Source organism: Ranitomeya imitator, chromosome 1 (assembly GCF_032444005.1).
Source record: "Ranitomeya imitator isolate aRanImi1 chromosome 1, aRanImi1.pri, whole genome shotgun sequence".
NCBI classification, from domain to species: Eukaryota; Metazoa; Chordata; class Amphibia; order Anura; family Dendrobatidae; genus Ranitomeya; species Ranitomeya imitator.
Genome location: NC_091282.1, coordinates 689,457,634 through 689,483,096, shown reverse-complemented (window position 1 = coordinate 689,483,096; position 25,463 = coordinate 689,457,634). Strand labels below are relative to the sequence as shown.

At 44.0% G+C, this 25,463-nt stretch overlaps 1 protein-coding gene across 2 annotated transcripts in view; it reads left to right on the top strand.

Annotated features, from left to right (window-relative positions):
• PRKD1 (protein kinase D1) overlaps positions 1-25,463 on the top strand; it is a 178,861-nt gene that overhangs the window by 25,939 nt on the left and 127,459 nt on the right. Inside the window, exon 1 of one of the 2 annotated variants that reach the window (XM_069730238.1) lies at positions 9,819-9,837. The exons of the other annotated variant lie outside the window; for it this stretch is intronic. The gene's annotated coding sequence lies outside the window, so the exon portion shown is untranslated. Of the gene's footprint in view, positions 1-9,818; positions 9,838-25,463 lie in introns of those variants that run through there. 2 annotated transcript variants of the gene reach the window in all.

Genomic DNA, 25,463 nt, shown 5'->3' with positions numbered 1-25,463 from the left:
TTTTAGAATTAAGCACATAGTTATTCATATTATTACTTCTACCCAAGTGCATGACCTTACATTTATCCCCATTAAAGCTCATTTGCCATTTATCAGCCCAAGCTTCAAGTTTACATAAATCATCCTGTAATATAAAATTGTCCTCCTCTGTATTGATTACCCTGCAGAGTTTAGTGTAATCTGCAAATATTGAAATTCTACTCTGAATGCCTCCTACAAGGTCATTAACCCTCTGTCAGGGGCAATATGTTTCATAACAAGTTTAGGGGCATTGCGCCTGTCCGGCACAGGCTAGAAAATTGGCTATATTTTCCTTTTTTAAAAATTTCAATGCTCTAAAAGTGATCAGTTACCTTAATAGGAATGTAATAAATGAGAATACACATAATCAGGTGTAAAAAAAAAATGTTTAATAACCAGAAAAGTACCGTATATACTCGAGTATAAGCTGAGATTTTCAGCCCAAATTTTTGGGCTGAAAGTGCCCCCCTCGGCTTATACTCAAGTCACGGTAGCGGTGGGGTCGGCGGGTGAGGGGGAGAGGGCGCTGAGGTATACTTACCTAGTCCCAGCGATCCTGACGCTCCCCCTGCCATCCCACGGTCTTCTGTGCTGCAGCTTCTTCCCCTCTTCAGCGGTCATGTGGGACTGCTCATTAGAAAAATGAATAGGCGGCTCCACCTCCCATAGGGGCGGAGCCGCCTATTCATTTCTCTAATCAGCGGTGCCGGTGACCGCTGATAGAGGAAGAGGCTGCGGCACCGGGGAAAGCGCGAGGGTCGCCAGGACTAGGTGAGTATGTTATATTCACCTGTCCACGTTCCAGCCGCCGGGCGCCGCTCCATCTTCCCGGCGTCTATCTGCGCTCTGACTGTTCAGGTCAGAGGGCGCGATGACGCTTATAGTGTGCGCGGCGCCCTCTGACCTGATCAGTCAGAGCGGAGAGACGCCGGGACTGGACGCTGGGAGCTGCAATCAGCGAGGTGAGTATGGCTTTTTTTTTTTTTTATTGCAGCAGCAGCGGCCATGGCACAGACTTATACCGAGCATCTATGGGGCAATATGAACGCAGTAGAGCACAGTATGGGGCAGATATGGGGATATATGAATGCAGCAGAGCACAGTATGGGGCAGATATGGGGATATATGAACGCAGCAGAGCACAGTATAGGGCAGATATGGGGATATATGAACGCAGCAGAGCACAGTATGGGGCAGATATGGGGATATATGAACACAGCAGAGCACAGTATGGGGCAGATATGGGGATATATGAACGCAGCAGAGCACAGTATGGGGCAGATATGGGGATATATGAACGCAGCAGAGCACAGTATGGGGCAGATATGGGGATATATGAACGCAGCAGAGCACAGTATGGGGCAGATATGGGGATATATGAACGCAGCAGAGCACAGTATGGGGCAGATATGGGGATATATGAACGCAGCAGAGCACAGTATGGGGCAGATATGGGGATATATGAATGCAGCAGAGCACAGTATGGGGCAGATATGGGGATATATGAATGCAGCAGAGCACAGTATGGGGCAGATATGGGGATATATGAATGCAGCAGAGCACAGTATGGGGCAGATATGGGGATATATGAACGCAGCAGAGCACAGTATGGGGCAGATATGGGGATATATGAACGCAGCAGAGCACAGTATGGGGCAGATATGGGGATATATGAATGCAGCAGAGCACAGTATGGGGCAGATATGGGGATATATGAACGCAGCAGAGCACAGTATGGGGCAGATATGGGGATATATGAACGCAGCAGAGCACAGTATGGGGCAGATATGGGGATTTATGAATGCAGCAGAGCACAGTATGGGGCAGATATGGGGATATATGAACGCAGCAGAGCACAGTATGGGGCAGATATGGGGATATATGAATGCAGCAGAGCACAGTATGGGGCAGATATGGGGATATATGAACGCAGCAGAGCACAGTATGGGGCAGATATGGGGATATATGAACGCAGCAGAGCACAGTATGGGGCAGATATGGGGATTTATGAATGCAGCAGAGCACAGTATGGGGCAGATATGGGGATATATGAACGCAGCAGAGCACAGTATGGGGCAGATATGGGGATATATGAATGCAGCAGAGCACAGTATGGGGCAGATATGGGGATATATGAACGCAGCAGAGCACAGTATGGGGCAGATATGGGGATATATGAACGCAGCAGAGCACAGTATGGGGCAGATATGGGGATATATGAACGCAGCAGAGCACAGTATGGGGCAGATATGGGGATATATGAACGCAGCAGAGCACAGTATGGGGCAGATATGGGGATATATGAATGCAGCAGAGCACAGTATGGGGCAGATATGGGGATATATGAACGCAGCAGAGCACAGTATGGGGCAGATATGGGGATATATGAACGCAGCAGAGCACAGTATGGGGCAGATATGGGGATTTATGAATGCAGCAGAGCACAGTATGGGGCAGATATGGGGATATATGAACGCAGCAGAGCACAGTATGGGGCAGATATGGGGATATATGAACGCAGCTACTGATGTCTCAATTAATTTTACTTTTATTGGTATCTATTTTTATTTTTGAAATTCACCTGCAGTTGCTGCATTTCCACCCTAGGCTTATACTCGAGTCAATAAGTTTTCCCAGTTTTTTGTGGCAAAATTAGGGGGGTCGGCTTATACTCGGGTCGGCTTATACTCGAGTATATACGGTAATATGTTTCTATGTCTTGAGCATCCTCCTCACTCTCTCCATCTTGATCTGTATCAGACACATCTGGACATTCTTCCACATCATCTTCTGAATCAATGTCACTTTCTTCCCCTAAATCTTCTAGCTGTAAGGGGTCTGTCTCATCATCAAGCAGTATATTTTGCACTTGCTCAACATGAAGGGCATTGGACAAGTCAAATATTCTTCTCGCCATTTCAGAAGAAAAGCAGAAGCAAGAGAGAGAATGTGTTAGGGCTAGTGTTGAGCATTCCGATACCGCAAGTATCGGGTATCGGAATTCCGATACCGAGATCCGATACTTTTGTGGTATCGGTATCGGATCCATAGTGAGGTGTAAAATAAAGAATTAAAATAAAAAATATTGATATATTCACCTCTCCGGCGGCCCCTGGACATCACCGCGGGTAACCGGCAGGCTTCTTTGTTTAAAATGCGCGCGTTTAGGACCTGAAGAATGACGTCGCGGCTTCTGATTGGTCGCGTGCCGCCCATGTGACCGCCACGCGACCAATCAGAAGCCGCGACGTCATTCTCAGGCACTAAACTCCTCATTCTAGGAATTTAGGACCTGAGGAATGACGTCGCGGCTTCTGATTGGTCGCGTGGCGGTCACATGGGCGGCATGCGACCAATCAGAAGCCGCGACGTCATTCCTCAGGTCCTAAACGCGCGCATTTTAAACAAAGAAGCCTGCCGGTTACCCGCGGTGATGTCCAGGGGCCGCCGGAGAGGTGAATATATCAATATTTTTTATTTTAATTCTTTATTTTACACATTAATATGGATCCCAGGGCCTGAAGGAGAGTTTCCTCTCCTTCAGACCCTGGGAACCATCAGGATACCTTCCGGTACTTGGTGTCCCATTGACTTGTATTGGTATCGGATATCGGTATCGGCGATATCCGATACTTTTCGGGTATCGGCCGATACTATCCGATACCGATACTTTCAAGTATCGGACGGTATCGCTCAACACTAGTTAGGGCGCAATGTGCCTGAGAAGCACACTCTTATTTCTAACAAAACCTTCTATGACAAATCCACAAATTTAGCACTAGCTATTCATATAACAAGCTAAAAAAAAATTGGGATAAATAAAAACAGCAAATTCTAATCGTCAAAGGTGTGACGCATTCAGGGGCAATGAGCCTGAGAAGCCAAAACACTGATATCTGATCTCCTGCAGCTCTGAGGTTTCACACAGCCTTTAAAGTTATGAAGGTGCTGGGAGGATGGTGTTTCCCAGACAAACCACTGAAAATAGAGAAATGAAACTAAGTGAGCTGCGCCTGTCAGATCAGTTGCCCCTGACAGAGGGTTAATAAATATGTTAAAAAGAAGAGGGCCCAATACTGACCCCTGTGGTACCCCACTGCTAACTGCGACCCAGTCCGAGTGTGCTCTATTAATAACCACCCTTTGTTTCCTATCCCTGAGCCAGCTCTCAATCCACTTGCACATATTTTCTCCTATCCCCATTATTCTCATTTTATGTATCAACCTTTTGTGTGGCACCGTATCAAAAGCTTTTGAAAAGTCCATATACACTACGTCCACTGGGTTCCCTTTGTCCAGTCCGGAACTTACCTCTTCATAGAAGCTGATCTGATTAGTCTGACTTGAACGGTCCCTAGTAAACCCGTGCTGATACTGGGTCATGAGGTTATTCCTCTTCAGATACTCCAGCATAGCATCCCTTAGAATGCCCTCCAGGATTTTACCCACAGTAGAGGTTAAGTTTACTGGCCTATAATTACCGAGTTCAGTTTTTGTCCCCTTTTTGAATATTGGCACCACATTTGCTATACGCCAGTCCTGTGGTACAGACCCTGTTATTATGGAGTCTTTAAAGATTAAAAATAATGGTCTATCAATGACTGTACTTAATTCCTGCAGTACTCGGGGGTGTATCCCATCCGGGCCCGGAGATTTGTCAATTTTAGTGATTTTTAGACAACCTTTACTACAAAAAGTTGCCCGCTTACAATCCATTTTCCCAGGCCCCCCCACTACTGTGTTTTAGGCAGCCCCCAAATCTAAGAAGTATCATTGTCAAAAGCTCCCTGTCCCCTCCAACAGCTGTAGGAACCTTTCCTTGCAATCAAAAAAAATGAAAAACCTGTCCATTTATAATGACCACGGACAAGATGCGTAAAGATCCCCAATTCACATCAGGACTACAAGATCCCAGGTACTTTCAGCTGCGTCACTTCTAATGTGGTGTACCTAATTATTTGTACTACATGTCCAACTGGGGGTCTGTATGTTGGTGAGACAGGGCAAAAACTGAGGACAAATATGAATTCTCACCGCCACACAATAAGAGAAAAAAAAAAGGATCTTCCTGTGGCAATACATTTCTGTCTCCCTGATCATAACATTATGGACATGAAATTACTTGTATTAAAAGGTAACTTCAAATCTCAAAGAGACAGAAGAGTCTGTGGAATATAAGCTGATGACGACCTTTAATACACTCAGTGCAGGAATTAATGTGTCGCATAGATTTGTCTTTTTACATCAACTAAGGAACTAAGGAATTTGCCCTTCAGACCATGTGGGGTCATCACAACAGAACCAGACCCCAATCAGAGAACAATAAAACATTCCCTATCTAAGAACTGGTCCAATATTTATGGACATAACTGTTTATCACCCATGTTAATTCTGCTTCATGTCACCTGTCTTATCCATGGTTTTTTTTTCTGTGCTGTGTTATGCATAAATATGTGATTCTTCAGAATTTCTTCTAGTCTTTGCCTGATGAAAAGACCTGTGTAGTCTCGAAAGCTTGCAATTTACCATCTTTTCAGAAAGCCATAAAAAGGTATCAAACCACTGAGGACTCTCAATTCTAAATATTTTTCTATACTATGTGTAGACATTTATTTATTTTATCTATTCTATTCTAACCTGCCAGTGAGATTTTACTGTACACCGCGCTGAATTGCCGGCTTTTCTATAGAACACCGCTGCGTATTTCTCGCAAGTCAGACGTGTGGTCCATGCGTAATCTGTATTTTTCTCGCCCCCATAGACTTGCATTGGTGTATTTTTGAAGGAATACGCTGACAATCGCAGCATGCTGCGATTTTCTCAGCCTGTAAAATAAGGCCGAGAAATATACGGCTGATGGAAGCTGCCCCATAGAGAAACATTGTGCCGCGTGCAATGCGTTATTTGCCTCTCACTCGTCCGTATCTCTCTCTAGCGTGACCCCGGCATTAAGGTACCGTCACACTTAGCGACGCTGCAGCGATACCGACAACGATCCGGATCGCTGCAGCGTCGCTGTTTGGTCGCTGGAGAGCTGTCACACAGACCGCTCTCCAGCGACCAACGATGCCGGTCACCAGGGTAAACATTGGGTAACTAAGCGCAGGGCCGCGCTTAGTAACCCGATGTTTACCCTGGTTACCATCCTAAAAGTAAAAAAAACAAACACTACATACTTACCTACAGCCGTCTGTCCTCCAGCGCTGTGCTCTGCACTCCTCCTGTACTGGCTGTGAGCACAGCGGCCGGAAAGCAGAGCGGTGACGTCACCGCTCTGCTTTCCGGCTGACCGACGCTCACAGCCAGTACAGGAGGAGAGCAGAGCACAGCGCTGGAGGACAGACAGCGTTAGGTAAGTATGTAGTGTTTGTTTTTTTTACTTTTAGGATGGTAACCAGGGTAAACATCGGGTTACTAAGCGCGGCCCTGCGCTTAGTTACCCGATGTTTACCCTGGTTACCAGTGAAGACATCGCTGGATCGGTGTCACACACGCCGATTCAGCGATGTCTGCGGGGAGTCCAGCGACGAAATAAAGTTCTGGACTTTATTCAGCGACCAACGATCTCCCAGCAGGGGCCTGATCGTTGGTCGCTGTCACACACGCCGATTCAGCGATGTCTGCGGGGAGACCCAGCGACGAAATAAAGTTCTGGCCTTTCTTCCCCGACCAGCGACAGCACAGCAGGGGCCTGATCGCTGCTGCGTGTCACACTGGACGATATCGCTAGCGAGGACGCTGCAACGTCACGGATCGCTAGCGATATCGTCTAGTGTGACAGTACCTTTAGAGTTTCGTGGTGTCTCCTCCGGAGATGAGATAAGCCTTGTCTCCTATGGTGTTGTCTAATTTTTTTGTGTCGTTTTCCATTGAAGCCATTACTGGAATTTCTTATCTCCTCCTTCACTGTACTTGGACCTTGTTTTGTAGCAAATTAGTTTCCTTTTTTTTTCTGGAATGTGCAGCACTTTTTTTTTTTCTTTTTTTTACAATACGCAACTCCATTTAGTTTTGCAGTAAAACTTGTTGGTTCCTTGTGACATGAGCTTGGAGAATAAAATGTACAGGCTAATGTGATCTCTACCAGCGCATTCTAGAAGTTCTTTATACACAGCAATGCTTTTTGGAGGAATTTTTTTACTTTAGAACATTTTTGCTTATTTTTTTTTTTACATTTTCTTTATTATTTTGATAGCATCCGAGGAAAAGCCTATAGGGAAAAAAGGTATCTTTGAGTAAAGTCGCATTTTGAAAAAATAATGCTTCAAGTGTGTCTAAAACACAAAATAAATGTGTGCTGCAAGGCATATAAATCAGTTTTTGATGTCAATAGAGGCAGGATTCTGGTTCACTTAACTTTGTAAAGCTCCCCCAATGTGTAAAAGTGTAAGGCTGTGTTCACACGTTGCGGTTTTTTCGCGGTTTTTCCCGATAAAAACGCTATAAAACCGCAATAAAACCGCCTACAATAAGCATCCCATCATTTAGAATGAATTCCGGATGTTTTGTGCACATGATGCGTTTTTTTCCGCCAAAAAAAACGCATACCGCACAAAATCCGGACATGCTCTATCTTTTTGCGGTTTTTTTGCGGATTTCCCACTCCAAAATGCATTGGGAAGTGTCCGGAAAAAACCGCGGCAAAAACGCATGCGGTTTTCTTGCGGATTTCATGCAGAAAATGTCCGGAATTCTCAGGAATTTTCTGCATGAATTCCTGAACGTGTGCACTTAGCCTAAATGTTTCAATAATTTGCTACTATTTTTTAACTAAAAATAAATGGTGTGAAAACACTGCAATTTGCTGTGTGTTTTTAAGAGAGCGTGTAAAAAGAAAATGGTCCTAAGAAAGTTATGTCCCCTTATAGTGGTGCGGGATACCCCAGGACAGCTAGTAATAGAAGTACATTGGTGGCGGCATGGTTTTGCGCTTCCGGGAGTTCTCCTTTAACACTGTAGTACATGTAAAGAAATGTATTCTCTGCTCCACAGCTGGACTAGAGGAACCATTATAAGTGACCGCCTGCTTGGCAATCGTTCTGAATTTTTCCATTCTCTTGGATTGGAAAACTGCTTCACTTGTGCTCAGGAATAAAGCTTATGTGCAGCTGGGTTTTCAGACTCCTCACTTTGTAGATGGCTCATAAAGCTACCTACAAGTGAAGCTTCATCTAAGATGTACAGTATAGCTGAATTAGCAATGCTTCCAACTTTAAATATTTTTTTTAAAAAAAGGAATCTGTCCAGGGTTTTGACACTTAATCTGAGAGCAGCATAATCAGAGACCTTGATTCCAGTAATGTGTCACTTTCTGGGCCGCTTAGTGTAGTTTTGATACTCTCCTGCTGATAAAATTTTGATTTTATCACTGGAGGACTAGTAAACCTGCTGCCATGTAGTCCAACCCCGCCTCAACCACTGATTGGTCTCTTTATGAGAAAGCTGCCAATCAGTGGTGTGGGCGGGGTTATACACAGCTCCGCATTCAGAGAACTGCAAGATCCTCAGCAGATAAGTGACAGCAAGCAGCTCAGTAAGCGACGCATTTCTGGAATCAGGGTCTCTGCCCCTACATTATGCTGTTCTCAGATTTCATAGCAAAAACCTGGTGACAGATTCCATTTTGAGAGGATTTTCTCAAGTTTGAAGTTATTTTCCATCCATGGTATAGGGGATAACTTTCCGATTGGGGATCTGACTGCTGTGGCCCCCAGCAATCCTGAGAACCTTGGGCTGAATGGAGCGGTGGTTGATGTGCATTGCTGATGATGTGCATTTCTATGGGAGTGCTAGAGACGAACAAGTACATCAGTCGACAATGTCCGGTGCTCCCATTAAGAATGAATTCCAGTGTGTATGATCACTCTCCGCTCCATTCACACCGGCTCTTCAGGGATTAGATAGTTATTCCCTGTCCAAATATGTTAATTTTCAATTTTTTTTCTGCCCTCTGTTTTGTAATAAATTGGGAGAACATCCAGCACTCCACAAAAGCTGCAAAGATGCTTCATGTGAATATGACACGTTGTGACAATTTGACTGCACTCTGATGTAATCTGAGCGCAGTCCAATAGTGACCGTGAGGACGGAAGACTGACAATCTGACTGCACTCTGATGAAATCTGAGCGCAGTCCTATAGTGACCGTGAGGACGGAAGAACCGGACAGAGAGTGGACCCTCTGGGTCACGGTACTGATACACCCAGGGGCGAGCGAACCCGAGATGACAACCCCTATACAGGGATAGTTGGGGAGCAGGCCCGAGGGGAACAATACCGCAACAGCTGGCACCAAGAGGGACGGCTCTGGAAAGGACAGAAGGGAAGGACGGAAGTGGAGGAGAAATCCTGGGAATGAAAGTAAAAGGGAGAGGGGAGGAAGGGATGAACCAAGGGAGACAGGCTGGGAAAACGGAGGGAAGACAGGAGGAGAATGAGCCTGAGAAAACGGACCAGACTGGAGCAGAAAAGGATCTGAACCAGACAGGGCCAAACGAAGGTACAAACTGCACACAACAATCAGGCACCTCCATTATGGAGGCGAGGCCTGATATAGCCCAAAGAAGTACCTGATTGGAGGAGACAGGAGCAGGGAGGGTCCGAAATGGTTAACTGGAGGAAGAAGTGCACGCCCGCGTCCTAAGGCGCATGTGAGGAGCAGGTACAGGACGGGGGGGAAGAGGAGCGCGCACCCCACGCCGAAATCCCCGAGCAGCAGGAAGAGGACGCGGGGAACCGGCGCGACACTGAGAGCGGCGAGGAGAAATGGAGAGAGCGGGACTGATAGGAGAAGCGGCCGCAGCGTCAGAGGAGGCCGGTATGACACACGGTCTAGTGCTGGGGAGCACAACCTGTGACCCCCTATGTCATTCTGTGCAGGCCCCACACATGGGCACGGTAGTGCTGCCTGTGTCTGGCTGTTTGCATGTAGTTTTAACAACAAGGAAAAGGACGAGGGGGCAAGCCGTTATCTGTGACCCCCATACATTTTGAGAGAATGTGGGCCCCTGACTCCTCTTTGTTGCTCTAGGTAATAATTTGTATATGACATAAGTGTCTCGGATGTCCCCTGTCAAACCAGTAACCTTGGTAATGGATCGCCTTCCTCTTTCCAGGCACCAGTCAGTATTTTAGGGAATTTTTGTTGACTATTTATGTAGGCACTGCCTGGGTGTCATTCATATAGCGGCAATTTATTGTATGGAGCAGCACTGATCTGGTGTTCCAGGGTGGTAGCTTACATGTGCGTACCCCCACATCTAATGAGTGTAACATTTACCATGGACCCGACTCACTTAAAGGCTATGTTCACACGTTGCGTTTTTCTGCAGACAAAACCTGCTCTCTAGGCAGTAAAGAAGCATTTTTGTTGCTTTTTTATGATGTACATTTGTCTCTTGGTACTGGTACTGTAAACACAGCTTAAAATTTGCACACAAAAAAGCAGCCAAAACGCAAAGTGTGAATGTAGCCTAAGGCTATGTGCACACGTTCAGGATTTCTTGCAGAAAATTTTTGAGAATTCCGGACATTTTCTGCAAGAAATGAACATGCTGCGTTTTTTGCCGCGATGCGTTTTTTTCGCGGAAAAAAACGCATCATGTGCACAAAACATGCGGAATTCATTCTAAATGATGGGATGCTTATTGTATGCGTTTTTTTTGCGGTTTTATAGCGTTTTTATCGGGGAAAAAACCGCAGTTGTGCACACAGCCTTAAGGTACCGTCACACTAGACGATATCGCTAGCGATCCGTGACGTTGCAGCGTCCTGGCTAGCGATATCGTCCAGTGTGACAGGCAGCAGCGATCAGGCCCCTGCTGTGATGTCGCTGGTCGGGGAAGAAAGGCCAGAACTTTGTTTCGTCGCTGGACTCCCCGCAGACATCGCTGAATCGGCGTGTGTGACACCGATTCAGCGATGTCTTCGCTGGTAACCAGGGTAAACATCGGGTTACTAAGCGCAGGGCCGCGCTTAGTAACCCGATGTTTACCCTGGTTACCATCGTTAAAGTAAAAAAAAACAACCACTACATACTTACCTACCGCTGTCTGTCCTCCGGCGCTCTGCTTCTCTGCTCTGGCTGTGAGCGCCGGGCAGCCGGAATGCAGAGCGGTGACGTCACCGCTCTGCTTTCCGGCCGCTGTGCTCAAAGCCAGAGCAGAGAAGCAGAGCGCCGGGGACAGACAGCGGTAGGTAAGTATGTAGTGGTTGTTTTTTTTTACTTTAACGATGGTAACCAGGGTAAACATCGGGTTACTAAGCGCGGCCCTGCGCTTAGTAACCCGATGTTTACCCTGGTTACCGTCATCGTTGGTCGCTGGAGAGCTGTCTGTGTGACAGCTCTCCAGCGACCAAACAGCGACGCTGCAGCGATCCGGATCGTTGTCGGTATCGCTGCAGCGTCGCTTAGTGTGACGGTACCTTTAGACTTGTCACACTTTATCACCTTGTTTTTGTTTTGAGTAGTACAGATTTTCCTTAGAATTCCTTTCCTTGTGTCTGTCACTACTTCCAGATGCGCCCCTCCTCCCGAATCTCCGGGAACTTTGGAGTGGTGGAAGCTGGCTCATTTTACACCCCTCCTCCGTGGGCATTTAATCCTTTTCCTGCCGCAGGGCCTGGGTGCATTGGGGTGGAATGTGCTGTGCTGCCAGACCTGCTTGCTGACTGCAGAATTCAAGGTGTTGGTTTTTCTGTGCTTTATGCCACAATATATCACCTCTCCTGCGTTTTAGTATTTTTGGTTATAAAACTCTTTTATTTATATATATATATATATATATATATATATATATATATATATATATATATATATCGTGAAGTTGGGAATGGCATTGCATTACCTGGAAGGATTTCCTTTGGACATGCTTTGTTTAAATCTTTGTAGTATAGTGGAAAAATAAAACTATGGTTCTTATTTTGCACAACGGAAAGTACCCCCCAAACAAAAAGCGTGGAGGAGCGGCGGTCCCGAGATATCGGTTCATATCACTGTGAGAATATGAAGGTCCTCCGAGGGTAGACGGAGATCTGTGTATCATTGAGTTTGATGTTGAGCGTGCAGCTCTTGTGCCCCCCCTGCTTTCCCCAGCATTGGCTTCTTGCCTCTTCTTTCCACGTAGACAGTATCTTTCCCTGACCGGTTTCTCATTTTCCTCTCCCTCCCTTGCATAAATCTTCTCCCTTTCTAGCAGCGATCACTATAAACCTGCTAGTTTAATATTATTCCATGAACTTCCCAGCAGCGACTGTTGCAGGTCACAGTTTTGCGGATTGTCCCTGGGATTTTGTAGACTTCCTGATTTGCTTTCTTTTCTTTTGTTAGTGAAGTATGTGGACAATTCTGATTAAAAGAACTGGGTGCAAAGAAAAAAAAAAAGTTAAAGGGATCATATGGGATTTTATAAACTCTTAAAATTGAGATAAAACAACAAAAAAAGCTATAAATCTTTTTTTATTTTCCCTGTGACTCCAGCTATGTGAATGCTGCAGCACGTTGCTGGCCTAAACGGTCAGCCTGTTATTGGCTGCAGCAGTAATTATGAATGTTTCAAGTTCTTAAATTGGTGTACATTTTATAGTGTACAGCTCATTGCCTAAGTTACTGGCCACCCTGTTGTCTGGGTAGCCTAGGTAAGGAGCTCCTGCTTGCAGACAACCTACCGCCCCCTGCGTTTTTTCCATGCTGTAGAGACAAAACTACATTTGCCAGTAGCTAAGGGGAGCGCTCCGGTCAGACCAGCAGCACAGCAATATCCCGGTCAACCCCTTTATATTATTTTTAACTATTGAGACTTAGTTGATAAACATGATTTTCATTTTCAATGCTTCGCATCATAATAGGGCCGGATTCAATCACATAGTGGACACCAACGGCACTAGGAATACAACTTAAATGGGGTGGATGACTTTTTGGTGTCTTTCATTCTTACTAGGAAGACAGGGTGGACAGCATTGTGAGCAGCCTCTTACCTCAGCACTCCTGGTGTCTCCAGTGTTAGATCATATAGATAGGTTGGACAGCAGTGTGTGCAGTCTCTTCTTACCTCAACACCCTTGGTATCTTGCATTTTGGATCTGATATGGTGGACAACAGTGTGAGTGACCTCTTTTTATGTCAGCACTCCTGATATATCCAGTATTAGATCAGATGGACATGGTAGACAGCTGTGCTAGCATTTTTTTTAAATTTTATATATATATATATTTTTTTTTTACCTTCGGGCACTGTAGGGAATCTCCAGTACCAGATCAGCTAGACAGGGTGGACAGCAGTATAAGCAGTCTCTTCTTACCTTGAAACCCTTGGTATCTCCTTTATTGGATCAGATAGACAGAGTGGACAAAAGTGTGAATGACCAATTTTTACTTCAGCACCTTTGATATATCCATTTTTTTTAGATCAGATAGGTAGGATGGACGGCAATGTGAGCGGCCTCTTCTTACCTCATCACAGCAGGTGTCTCCAGTATTAGATCAGATAGACATGGTGCACAGCAGTGTGAGGAGCTTCTTCTTGCCTTACCACTGCTGATATCGCTGGACAGCAGTGTGAGAAATCTCTTCTTACTTCAATTCCCTTGGCATTGCTAATATTGGAATTGATAGCGTGGACAGCACTGTGAACAATCTATTCTTACTTTGAAACCCTTGGTATCTCCAGTATTGGATCAGATAGACAGGGTGGATAACAATGTGAATTACCAATTTTTACATCTGCACCTTTGATAAATCCTTTTTTTTTTTAGATCAGATAGGTGGGATGGACAGCAGTGTGAGCAGCCTTTTTTTTCCTCATCACCTCTGGTACCTCCAGTATTAGATCAGACATGGTGGACAACAGTGTGAGCAGCCTCTTCTTACCTCAGCACCACCGGTATCTCCAGTATTAGGTCAGATAGACATGGTGGGTAGCAGTGTGAGCAGCCTCTTCTTACCTTAGCACCCACCTCCAGTATTAGATCAGGTAGACAAGGTGCACAGCAGTGTGAGCAGCCTCTTCTTACCTCAGCACCCCTGGTGTCTCCAGTATTAGATCAGATAGACAAGGTGCACAGCAGTGTTAGCAGCCTTTTCTTGCTTCAGCACCCACCTCCAGTATTAGATCAGATAGACAAGGTGCACAGCAGTGTGAGCAGCCTCTTTTTACCTCAGCACCACAGGTATCTCCAGTATTAGATCAGATAGACATGGTGGGTAGCAGTGTGAGCAGCCTCTTCTTACCTCAGCACCCACCTCCAGTATTAGATCAGATAGACAAGGTGCACAGCAGTGTGAGCAGCCTCTTTTTACCTCAGCACCACAGGTATCTCCAGTATTAGATCAGATAGACTTGGTGGGTAGCAGTGTGAGCAGCCTCTTCTTACCTCAGCACCCACCTCCAGTATTAGATCAGATAGACAAGGTGCACAGCAGTGTGAGCAGCCTCTTTTTACCTCAGCACCACAGGTATCTCCAGTATTAGATCAGATAGACATGGTGGGTAGCAGTGTGAGCAGCCTCTTCTTACCTCAGCACCCACCTCCAGTATTAGATCAGATAGACAAGGTGCACAGCAGTGTGAGCAGCCTCTTCTTTCTTCAGCACCCACCTCCAGTATTAGATCAGATAGACAAGGTGCACAGCAGTGTGAGCAGCCTCATCTTTCTTCAGCACCCACCTCCAGTATTAGATCAGATAGACAAGGTGCACAGCAGTGTGAGCAGCCTCTTCTTACCTCAGCACCCCTGGTGTCTCCAGTATTAGATCATCTTCGCGACCCCGGTCACATATCCTTGTGCGCTGACACACACAAGTCTCACTGCGGCATCCATGCATTTTGAAATGTTTTGTGGATCTGCAAACAGCAGGATAATAACATTATCTACTAGACAAGTAATTTGTTCTGATGAAGGCCTGGATGTGGACCAAAAATGTTCAGCTTTTTTGCCTGTTGGATGCACAATAAATGAATACTTTTTCAAGCTACTCTTCCATTTGAGTGCCAAGTTTCTCTTCTATCCAGTATTATATCAGATAGACAGCAGTGTGAGTTTTCTCTACAGACCTTGCTCACTCACTGCTAAAACTAAAGTTTGTATACCTTAAATCTGTTGATCGGATAAAAGCGTTTTAAAGGAGTCCGATAAGCTTGCTGTACATTAAACAAGTCATCACAAAGCTCCATTAATGGAAAAATTAAACATTTCTGGGTTTAAAAAAATAATAATTTTCCCCCCACTAAATTGAAACAGAAATCTGTGCAAGTTTAATATTGCCGTAATTGTACTGATATTGAGAATCATGCTGTCAGGTCGTTTTTATCATGCAATGAACACTAAAAACAAAACCCAAAATACAATGGGGGGGATTAATTTTTTCTACCATTTCACCCCACTTTTTACATACGTGCTACATATGGCTAGGTCAACAGAAAAATAAGAGCTCTGGATCTGGAAAAATTGGGAGAAAAAAATGCAAATGTAAAATTGAAAAATGGTTTCAAAGGGTTGATGATGATCTGTCACCAGAGCAAAAAAGGGGAATAGAATATGAGCACAAACTGGCCACTTTTGACCTGGGGACTGGACCTCTTTGATGCCTTCATCCTATGGGTATGTACTTCTGACTTCTTTTACAAGAACTATTAAGGCAATTTTTCCTGTGTTTTACACATGTGATTCCTAGGCTGAGATTTGGACTATATAGGTTTCTTGTTGTGCTGTATTTTTTTCCATTCACCTAATTTCCAACACACAGCATAGTCAGTGTATGTATCAAGCATGCAATCATGCAGAACTATCCCCAGGTTTTTACTTGCAGACTGTATTGAGACACATCTGGCAGCAGGGTTACTCCATAGTTAGCACTGGAGGCTGCATCTACGTGAAGCTTGTCTGCTCCCTGTGCACGTCATGTTTCCACTATCATTTTGCAACCACAGACAGCCTTTTGTTGTATGAAATTGCCCATAATGTGTGCAAAGGATTGCGTGTACCATGTCGGTGAATGCAGCTCTGCGACTGTTCTCCTTTTATACATTGCAAGGTCCACTGTTCAGAAGATGTAGAAGTGGAATATTTGTATAGTATTTGCATGGGATCATGTTGCAAGATACGGTCAGCTCCTTTTGTTTTGTTTTGTTTCTGCTATACCAATATAGGGTGACCTACAGATTCGTCACATAGATATATATTTCATATAAACCTTCTACCATGGCTTGTTTCTTTGTCTGATCCGACTGCAACAAAGACCTTAATTGCTGAGGTCCAAACAGGCACACTCAGTGTTAAACAGTTCACCGGGAGCAGAAACTTTCCATTCCCACATCCTGAGGGAAAAAAAAAGCCTACAAAGAACAGAGCGGGCCAGTCCAGGCGTCTTTCTGATCTGGATATTGAAGCATGCTGGGGGGATATTTGGCGTACAGACACCTTATAAGTGCATAGATATTATTGGACGATGGTGAATAATCTTCCTAGGACGTGCCGAGGATCAACCCTTGAATCAGGAGAAGGATTTGCTGAGTTTTTATCCTTTCCAGTACTTTACATTGTTATCCTATACTTATTAAGCCATCAGTTACTGTTGGTGGGGCCTCCATCTCCGGGACAGCCCCAGTGCAAACAAAAAGAAAGAACTGCTGGGCTTTTTTGAACACCAAGGTCATTTCTCTGCACCTCTGTGATGTCCATATCTGAGTGACTCTGCCTGGTACTGTTACTCCACCTGTAATGTTTCACCTCCCATAAGCCTAAAGGCATCAGCAGAATATTTGTAGGGTCACCGTGGTGTTAGTAATACAGTCCATAAGAATACATAGGGCATCTGTCAGTAGGGTCTACCCTCCTTAGCCACCTATATGGCCATGTAGTTCATAGAAAATTGAGTTAAATAATACCTTGATATCTGCAATCTGATGTGTCATTCCTGAGAAATCCTTTTTATTTATTTTTATAAATCTATATATCTAGAAATCTATAAATATATTTATATCTTCTAGCTGGACATAGATCTTCCAGAGAATCTGCCCCAGAGCTTATTATACATAAAAGTTACCTGTGTGAGACATGTAACAACTGACAGTCTGCTCTCCTGATCCACATGTCTCTCACTGGTAATGCCCTCTTTCATATGAAATAATCTCTGGAGGCAGATTCTCAAGTGGATCTATGTCCAGCCCATAGATCTTAAGAGCTCATTTACATATGATAAAAACACGAATAGCGCTGGGATAAGACATTGAATCTCACATATCAATTTGTACGGTTTCCTATGACCTACATACTGGTACTGCTCCCGCTGTGTCTGAATTGGCTCTCGTTACGCTATATCACGCAATCATTACTGCTGCAGTTTTAACTTCCTCCAGATGTCAAGTATGTCCATGGGAAAGGAGAATGAAGCCAGCACTGATTGGCCACAGGGATCACGTGACCTATTGTCAACACTTCTGGAACGGCACGGGAGGCGAGTAGAAGAGTTATTGTACTGGGGGGAAACCTACTGATAAGGGGTTGTCCGAGTGATGGAAAAAGATGGCAGCAGCAGGGCTACCACAAAAGCAATGGCAAAGCCAGTTCAGGGAAAAGACGGCGGCTTTGGGAGATGCGCCAGCGCATTAAAGATGTAGTTGCTCATAGGCTAAAAGTTGCTGAAGGAGCTGTGTGTTAAATTGACTAGTTAAGCGTTAGGTTTCCTCTCTTGTCTAAGTAGTTAACTGTCCTGTTTTAACCAAAGTCATTGTCCAAGACACACAACGCCAGTCTTATCCTAATAACTGGAAATATAATGTGGAAATTTCAGTTTTATTTATCTTTTATATCCATTTCTTGGTTTTGGTACAAAAAACAATGGATGAAAAGCAAAAAGTATTATGGTATATACTAATTATTGGAGGCTGCGCTGGATGAACATGTTTGTAAGTAAAATCTACAAACAACCTTCAGGGTGGTTGTTCCTGTCGGTAGTCACTGAAGAGGCATGTAGAAAAAGGGGAAGAGAACTGGAATAGGTCACACATAGTAGATCACCCAAGGCAAGGAATCCACATAACATCTTGTTTTTATTTGACACAAAAAAACATGCACAAAACATTTAAAAACACTAAAAGTAGTCACACATGTGACATGACGTCTTATCTACGGCTCATATTAGAGCCCCCCACCTGAAAAAACTCCCCAAAAATGTGTACAAACGAATGTATACAATCTTACTATCTATATGAACAGCATTTCAAACACATGAAAGTCTATGTGCTAAATCACTTGTATAGTTTTGAGTCATAGAATTATTAGCCATTAGCCAGGGTACCCCTGACGAAGCCACTTAAAGTGGCAACACGCGTCGGGTCTTGGCACCACCTGGCCTAACTCCCTGTGGGTGATCCTTTAATTACAGCACCGCCTTTTGCTATTGGGTATGATTGGTGCTTACAGCCCCTTTCTGTTACCATATGTATGCATCTGTGGTTGGCCATTTGGCCGTCTATGTTGGTCCATGTACATAGCCCTTGAGTTGAGAATATTTAGTCGGGACTCTGTGCAAGCTTGTAGGCTTTTTCTATATGTCCTGTGTGTATCAGTTGGGTCCAATTCATTATTGAGCCCACTGTTTTTGTTTTGGCTTGTTAAATACAAATACAACACAAGCTAATATGCAAATGGATAATAATTCTATGACTCAAAACTATACAAGTGATTTAGCACATAGGTTTTCAGGTTTTTGAAATGCTGTTCATATAGATAGTAAGATTGTATACATTAGTTTGTACACATTTTTTGGTTGTTTTTTCAGGTGGTGGGCTCTATTATGAGCTGTAGATAAGACGTCATGTCACGTGTGACTGATTTTAGTGTTTTTAAATGTTTTGTACATGTTTTTTGTGTAAAAAAAAACCAAGATTTTATGCTGATTCCTTGCCTCAGGTGATCCCCTATGTGTGACCTATTCCTTTTCTCTTCCCCCTTTTCATATGGTTATTCTTAGTATAGGTCATGTTGGATCCCTTTATCTATTAGGCCGGCCTCACACTCAGCGTTGAAAAATACGGTCCGTATATTACGGCCGTAATACGCTGAAAAGTCCCCAAAATAGTGGTCCGTAGCTCCTCCGTAGGCAGGGTGTTTCAAAGTTTTTTGCGCATGGCATCCTCCGTATGTAATCCGTATGGCATCCGTACTGCGTGTTTTTCTCGCAGGCTTGCAAAACCATCATACGGCTATACAAGGGATCCATGTGTAAAAAACACACAAACATATATACTGTCTCTCTCTCTCTCTCTCTCTCTCTCTCTCTCTCTCTCTCTCTCTCTCTCTCTCTCTCTCTCTCTCTCTCTCTCTCTCTCTCTCTCTCTCTCTCTCTCTCTCTCTCTCTATATATATATATATAATGTCAGCAGACCCATATATGTATATATATTCTTACTTCATACAGCGCTAGATAGCTTTAAAGCCGGTAATTCAATTACCGGCTTTTGCTATCTCCTTCCTAAACCCGACATGATATGAGACTTGGTTTACATACAGTAAACCATCTCATATCACCTTTTTTTTTTCCATATTCCACACTACTAATGTTAGTAGTGTGTATATGCAAAATTTGGCCGTTCTAGCTATTAAATTAAAGGGTTAAATGGCGGAAAAAATTGGCGTGGGCTCCCGCGCAATTTTCTCCACCAGAGTAGTAAAGCCAGTGACTGAGGGCAGATATTAATAGCCTGGAGAGGGTCCACGGTTATTGCCCCCCCCCCCCCCCCCCCCGGCTAAAAACATCTGCCCCCAGCCACCCCAGAAAGGCACATCTGGAATATGCGCCTATTCTGGCACTTGGCCACTCTCTTATCATTCCCGTGTAGCGGTGGGATATGGGGTAATGAAGGGTTAATGCCACCTTGCTATTGTAAGGTGACATTAAGCCAAAATAATAATGGAGAGGCGTCAATTATAACACCTATCCATTATTAATCCAATACTAGTAAAGGGTTAAAAAATACACAAACACATTATTAAAAATTATTTTAATGAAATTATTTTAATGAAATAAAAACAAAGGTTGTTGTAATAATTAATTCTACGCTCAATCCAATCACTGAAGACACTCGATCTGTAACAAAAAAATAAAATAAACCAACAATATCCATACCTTCCGAAGATCTGTAACGTCCAACGATGTAAATCCATCTGAAGGGCTTAAAATATTTTGCAGCAAGGAGCTCTGCTAATGCAGCGCTGCTCCTTGCTGCAAAACCCCAGGGAATGAAGGTAAAGTAGGTCAATGACCTATATTTACCTTCATTTGCGGTGAGGCGCCCTCTGCTGGTTGTTCGTAGATCGTGGGAACTTTCCTAGAAAGCTCCCAGGCTCGAGTTCATAAGAGGCGCCCTCTGCTGGTTGTCCTCATATGAACTTGAGCCTGGAAGCTTTCTAGGAAAGTTCCCATGATCTTGGAACAACCAGCAGAGGGCGCCTCACCGCAAATGAAGGTAAATATAGGTCATTGACCTACTTTACCTTCATTCCCCGGGGTTTTGCAGCAAGGAGCAGCGCTGCATTAGCAGAGCTCCTTGCTGCAAAATATTTTAACCCCTTCAGATGGATTTACATCGTTGGACGTTACAGATCTTAGGAAGGTATGGATATTGTTGGTTTATTTTTTTTTTTTTGTTACAGATCGAGGTTCTTCAGTGATTGGATTGAGCGTAGAATAAATTATTACAACAACCTTTGTTTTTATTTCATTAAAATAATTTTTAATAATGTGTTTGTGTATTTTTTTAACCCTTTACGAGTATTGGATTAATAATGGATAGGTGTCATAATTGACGCCTCTCCATTATTAATTTGGCTTAATGTCACCTTACAATAGCAAGGTGGCATTAACCCTTCAATACCCCATATCCCACCGCTACACGGGAATGGGAAGAGAGTGGCCAAGTGCCAGAATAGGCGCATCTTCCAGATGTGCCTTTTCTGGGGTGGCTGGGGGCAGATGTTTTTAGCCAGGGGGGGGGGGGCAATAACCGTGGACCCTCTCCAGGCTATTAATATCTGCCCTCAGTCACTGGCTTTACTACTCTGGCGGAGAAAATTGCGCGGGAGCCCACGCCAATTTTTTCCGCCATTTAACCCTTTAATTTAATAGCTAGAACGGCCAAATTTTGCATATACACACTACTAACATTAGTAGTGTGGAATATGCAAAAAAAATGGGGATATGAGATGGTTTACTGTATGTAAATCATGTCTCATATCATGTCGGGTTTAGGAAGGAGATAGCAAAAGCCGGTAATTGAATTACCGGCTTTAAAGCTATCTAGCGCTGTATGAAATAATAATATATATACATATGTGTCTCACTGATATATATATATATATATATATATATATATATATATATATATATATATATAACCTATTCTGTGTGTACACATTTATTCTACCTATTCTACTGTAAGCTGTCAGTGTGATTTTACTCTACACCGCAATGAATTGCCGGCTTTTCTCTCTAACACCGCTGCGTATTCCTCGCAAGTCACACTGCTGGTCCGTGTGTAATCCGTATTTTTCTGGCTTCCATAGACTTTCATTGGCGTTTTTTTTTTGCGCCATACGGTGACAAACGCAGCATGCTGCGATTTTCTACGGCCGTAGAAAGCTGTATAATACTGATCAGTAAAATACGGCAGATAGGAGCAGGGGCATAGAGAATAATTGTGCCGTTTGTTTTGCGAGTTTTACGGACGTATTTTCTGCGCTCTTACGTCCGTAAAACTCGCTAGTGTGAGGCCGGCCTTAGAGGCATGTAGCACACACATGTAGATTTGTGTAAAAAGGTTTATGGAGGCAATGAAAAGGTTAAATATTAATCTAAAGAACAGCACTTATTTTCCAGTTGATTGTGGTCTAATCTTTGCAAATGTTATCTTATCCTAGTATATTTATTATTTTTTGTATTTCCGTTTTGAACTCGATCATGAAAATCTAGTAATAATAATGTGGCAAAAATGTATCCTGATCTCCATCATAGATCAACAGGTCTTGCAATGAATAAATGGCAATATGGTAATTTGCAGGATATTGATTCACGTACGAGCACATCGTCCTGTTGGTTTTCTGTCCATACATTTGCTACTTTGAGCTTTACAGGACTCTAGATAGGGAAATATTCTGAGAATAAAGCAGGTGAAATAGAGAGGCCGCGAGCAAGCAGAAAGCTCTCGGGGAGGATCCGGTGTAAGTCTATAGAGGAGCATCTTTTGCATGTACGGTATAGGGAGGCATTGGAACTGTGAAATGTATTACTAGAAGTGGCTATTCTATATCCTGTCCTCAGAGGATGCAATCTGCACACGCGTCATTGGTGGCGAAGCTTAAACTCCTGACCAATTCTAATAATGCTGCTCTCAAGGTCCAAACCGTGACCGATCTTCATGACTGAATGTGGAGGCGATGTCTCCTGGCTTCACTTTATACAGGAACTAGTAGCCACAGGGGAATTATCCTGGTGGTCTTTTCCTAATTATCTTGATTGACAAATCGCCGTCGCGGTTTAATGCCAAGGCTCCAGAGCTAGCCGCTTTCAGCTGCAATTTTGCAATAGTTTGTGGAGCGAAAAACAGCATCATGGCCGCTATGCGTCAGTAGACCCCAAGAATGTAATTTTTACCCGTCACTACTTTGTTGCTGCAAATAGACAAAAGGAAAAAAAACAGTTTGCACCTGAATGTTGCGTATATTAGACTAGATGGCAGCCCGATTCTAAAGAATCGGGAGTCTAGAATCCATATATACTTTATTTATTCAAATGTAAGAATAATACAATTAATAAATAATAGTAAGAAAGAACAAAAATAATAGGCAGTATATGGAGAAAACACCAAACAAAAGTTCAAAATTGGTGTGAAAATGTCACTGAACCACTTCACAACTAAATATATATAGTTTTGGTAAATGGTATTATAATTTTTTTGACGAAATTCGGCAGGAGCTTGAAGAGCAACGTCACTGGGCCCGCCTCCACGCAGTAGAAACTTGCTGTGAGGTAAAAATTCAAAAATCACACCAAAATGGCGGGCGGACTGTGTCACAGTACGGCACGTTTCTGATTGGTCGCTCGCAGCAGGCGGCAACCAATCAGACACTGGACACTGTTGACGTCACTTATCTCCGGACATTGGCTCCGGACATTGGCTCCGGACATTGGCTCCGGACATTGGCTCCGGACATTGGCTCCGGACATTGGCTCCGGACATTGGCTCCGGACATTGGCTCCGGACATTAGCTCCGGACAGGAAGTTGGCACAAATTGCAGGAAGTAGTATTCTAGGCAATTATATATTAGATAAGGTGCACCGTGTATTTCTGGCCACTGTTATACACATACATTCAGGAGGTATATGCCCAACAGTGGCCACAGTCAGGACGGATGCCTAGAACAAAAACATGCACCACATGGTTTCTTTATTTTTGCAGTGGATTTCTGTGGAGGAAAGAACAGCTTGCTGCACATTCATATACAATTAGAACAAAAATTAAATTTAGGGGACAATATAGCACAAAAGGGGTTTATCTGGATACCAGTAAGGCTGTGTGCACATGTTCAGAATTTTTTGTGGTTTTTCGCTATAAAAACACGATAAAACTGCACATGTTGCGTTTTTTTTCCACGGCGGAATCGCATTCCGGAAAAAAAACGCAGCATGTTCATTCTTTGTGCCGAATCGCGGGGATTCCGCACACATAGGAATGCATTGATCCGCTTACTTTCCGCATGTGGCTATGCCCACCATGCGGGAAGTAAGCGGATTATGTGCGGTTGGTACCCAGGATGGAGGAGAGGAGATGCTCCTCCAGGCCCTGGGAACTATATACCTGTAAAAAAAAAAAAAAAGAATCAAAATAAAAAAATTGTGATATTCTCACCTTCCGGCGTCCCTCGCAGCTTTCCTGCTTCTCGCGATGCTCCCGTTCCCAGGGATGCTTTGCGGCAATGACCTGTGATGACGTAGTGGTCTCGCGTGATGCTACGTCATCTCGGCTCATTGCCTCGAGGAATTACTGGGAACGCGAGCATCACGAGGAGCAGGAAGGCTGCCGGAAGGTGAGAATATTACGATTTTTTATTTTTTTTAATAATTTTTAACATTAGATCTTTCACTATTGCTTTTGCATAGGCAGCATCAATAGTAAAAAGTTGGTCACACTTATCAAACACTATGTTTGACAAGTGTGACCAACCTGTCAATCAGTTTTCCAAGCGATGCTACAGATCGCTTGGAAAACGCTAACATTCTGCAAGCTAATTATGCTTGTAAAACACTAGTTTTTAGCGGGAAAACGCATGCCAATGCGTTTTACCCGCGGCACAGTTCTGGACGTGTGCACATAGCCTTAAAGGGAACCTGTCACCCCCAAAATCAATGGTGAGGTAAGCTCACCGTCATCAGGGGCTTATCTACAGCATTCTGTAATGCTGCAGATAATCCCCCGATGTATCCTGAAAGAGGAGAAAAAGAGGTTAGATTATACTCACCCAGGGGCGGTCCCACTGCGGTCTGGTCAAATGGGTGTCTCTGGTCCGCTGCGGCGCCTCCCATCTTCATTCCATGACGTCCTCTTCTGGTATTCATGCCGCGGCTCCGGCGTACTTTGTCTGCCCTATTGAGGGCAGAGGAAAGTACTGCAGTGCGCAGGTGCGGGGCCTCTCTGACCTTTCCGGCGCCTGCGCACTGCAGTACTTTCCTGCTGTAGATAAGCCCCTGATGACGGTGAGCTTACCTCACCATCGATTTTGGGGGTGACAGGTTCCCTTTAAGGTTAATAAAGCAGTCCTGTTCACCTAGTTCGGTTACGCAGCACTAAAAAGGCATGAAAGATTGAAATCCCTGCTGCTGCAGCATCACGGGTTAAAATAATCAATGTAATATCACGTAGAAAAAGGAAAAACTGGTATGGTGCACTGCTGGTGAGGATCCAAATGGCGACTCAACTAGACATGGATAATAGCAATGCGGTTTATTTTCTACACGTTTCAAAGTAATCCAACTTCATCAGGAAGAGGATTACTGAAGAAATTAGACCGCATTACTATTATCCATGTCTCATTGATTCTTTATTTTGGAATCTCACCAGCAGCACAGGAAAAACTTTTTTCCTTTTCCTACCGGAGACCATAAGAACACACTTTTGTTCTCAGTCTGTGAAATTTTGGCCTATGGGAAGGTTGATGTATATATGGCTGGAATTGTTCCTGGTGTATACTTCAGGCTATACATGACCACAATAAACCAGGTGATTGGATCCTATTGGTCTCCTTGGGGCACCTACCTCCCACCTATTTGTCGCTCAGGGGCAACCGCCACCCGCCCCCTCCCACCACTACCATGATAGGTGCTTGGCATAGAATGGTGCATAGACTTATGGTAAAAGTTGAACATGTAGAAATTAGATCCAGTGCCCGTCA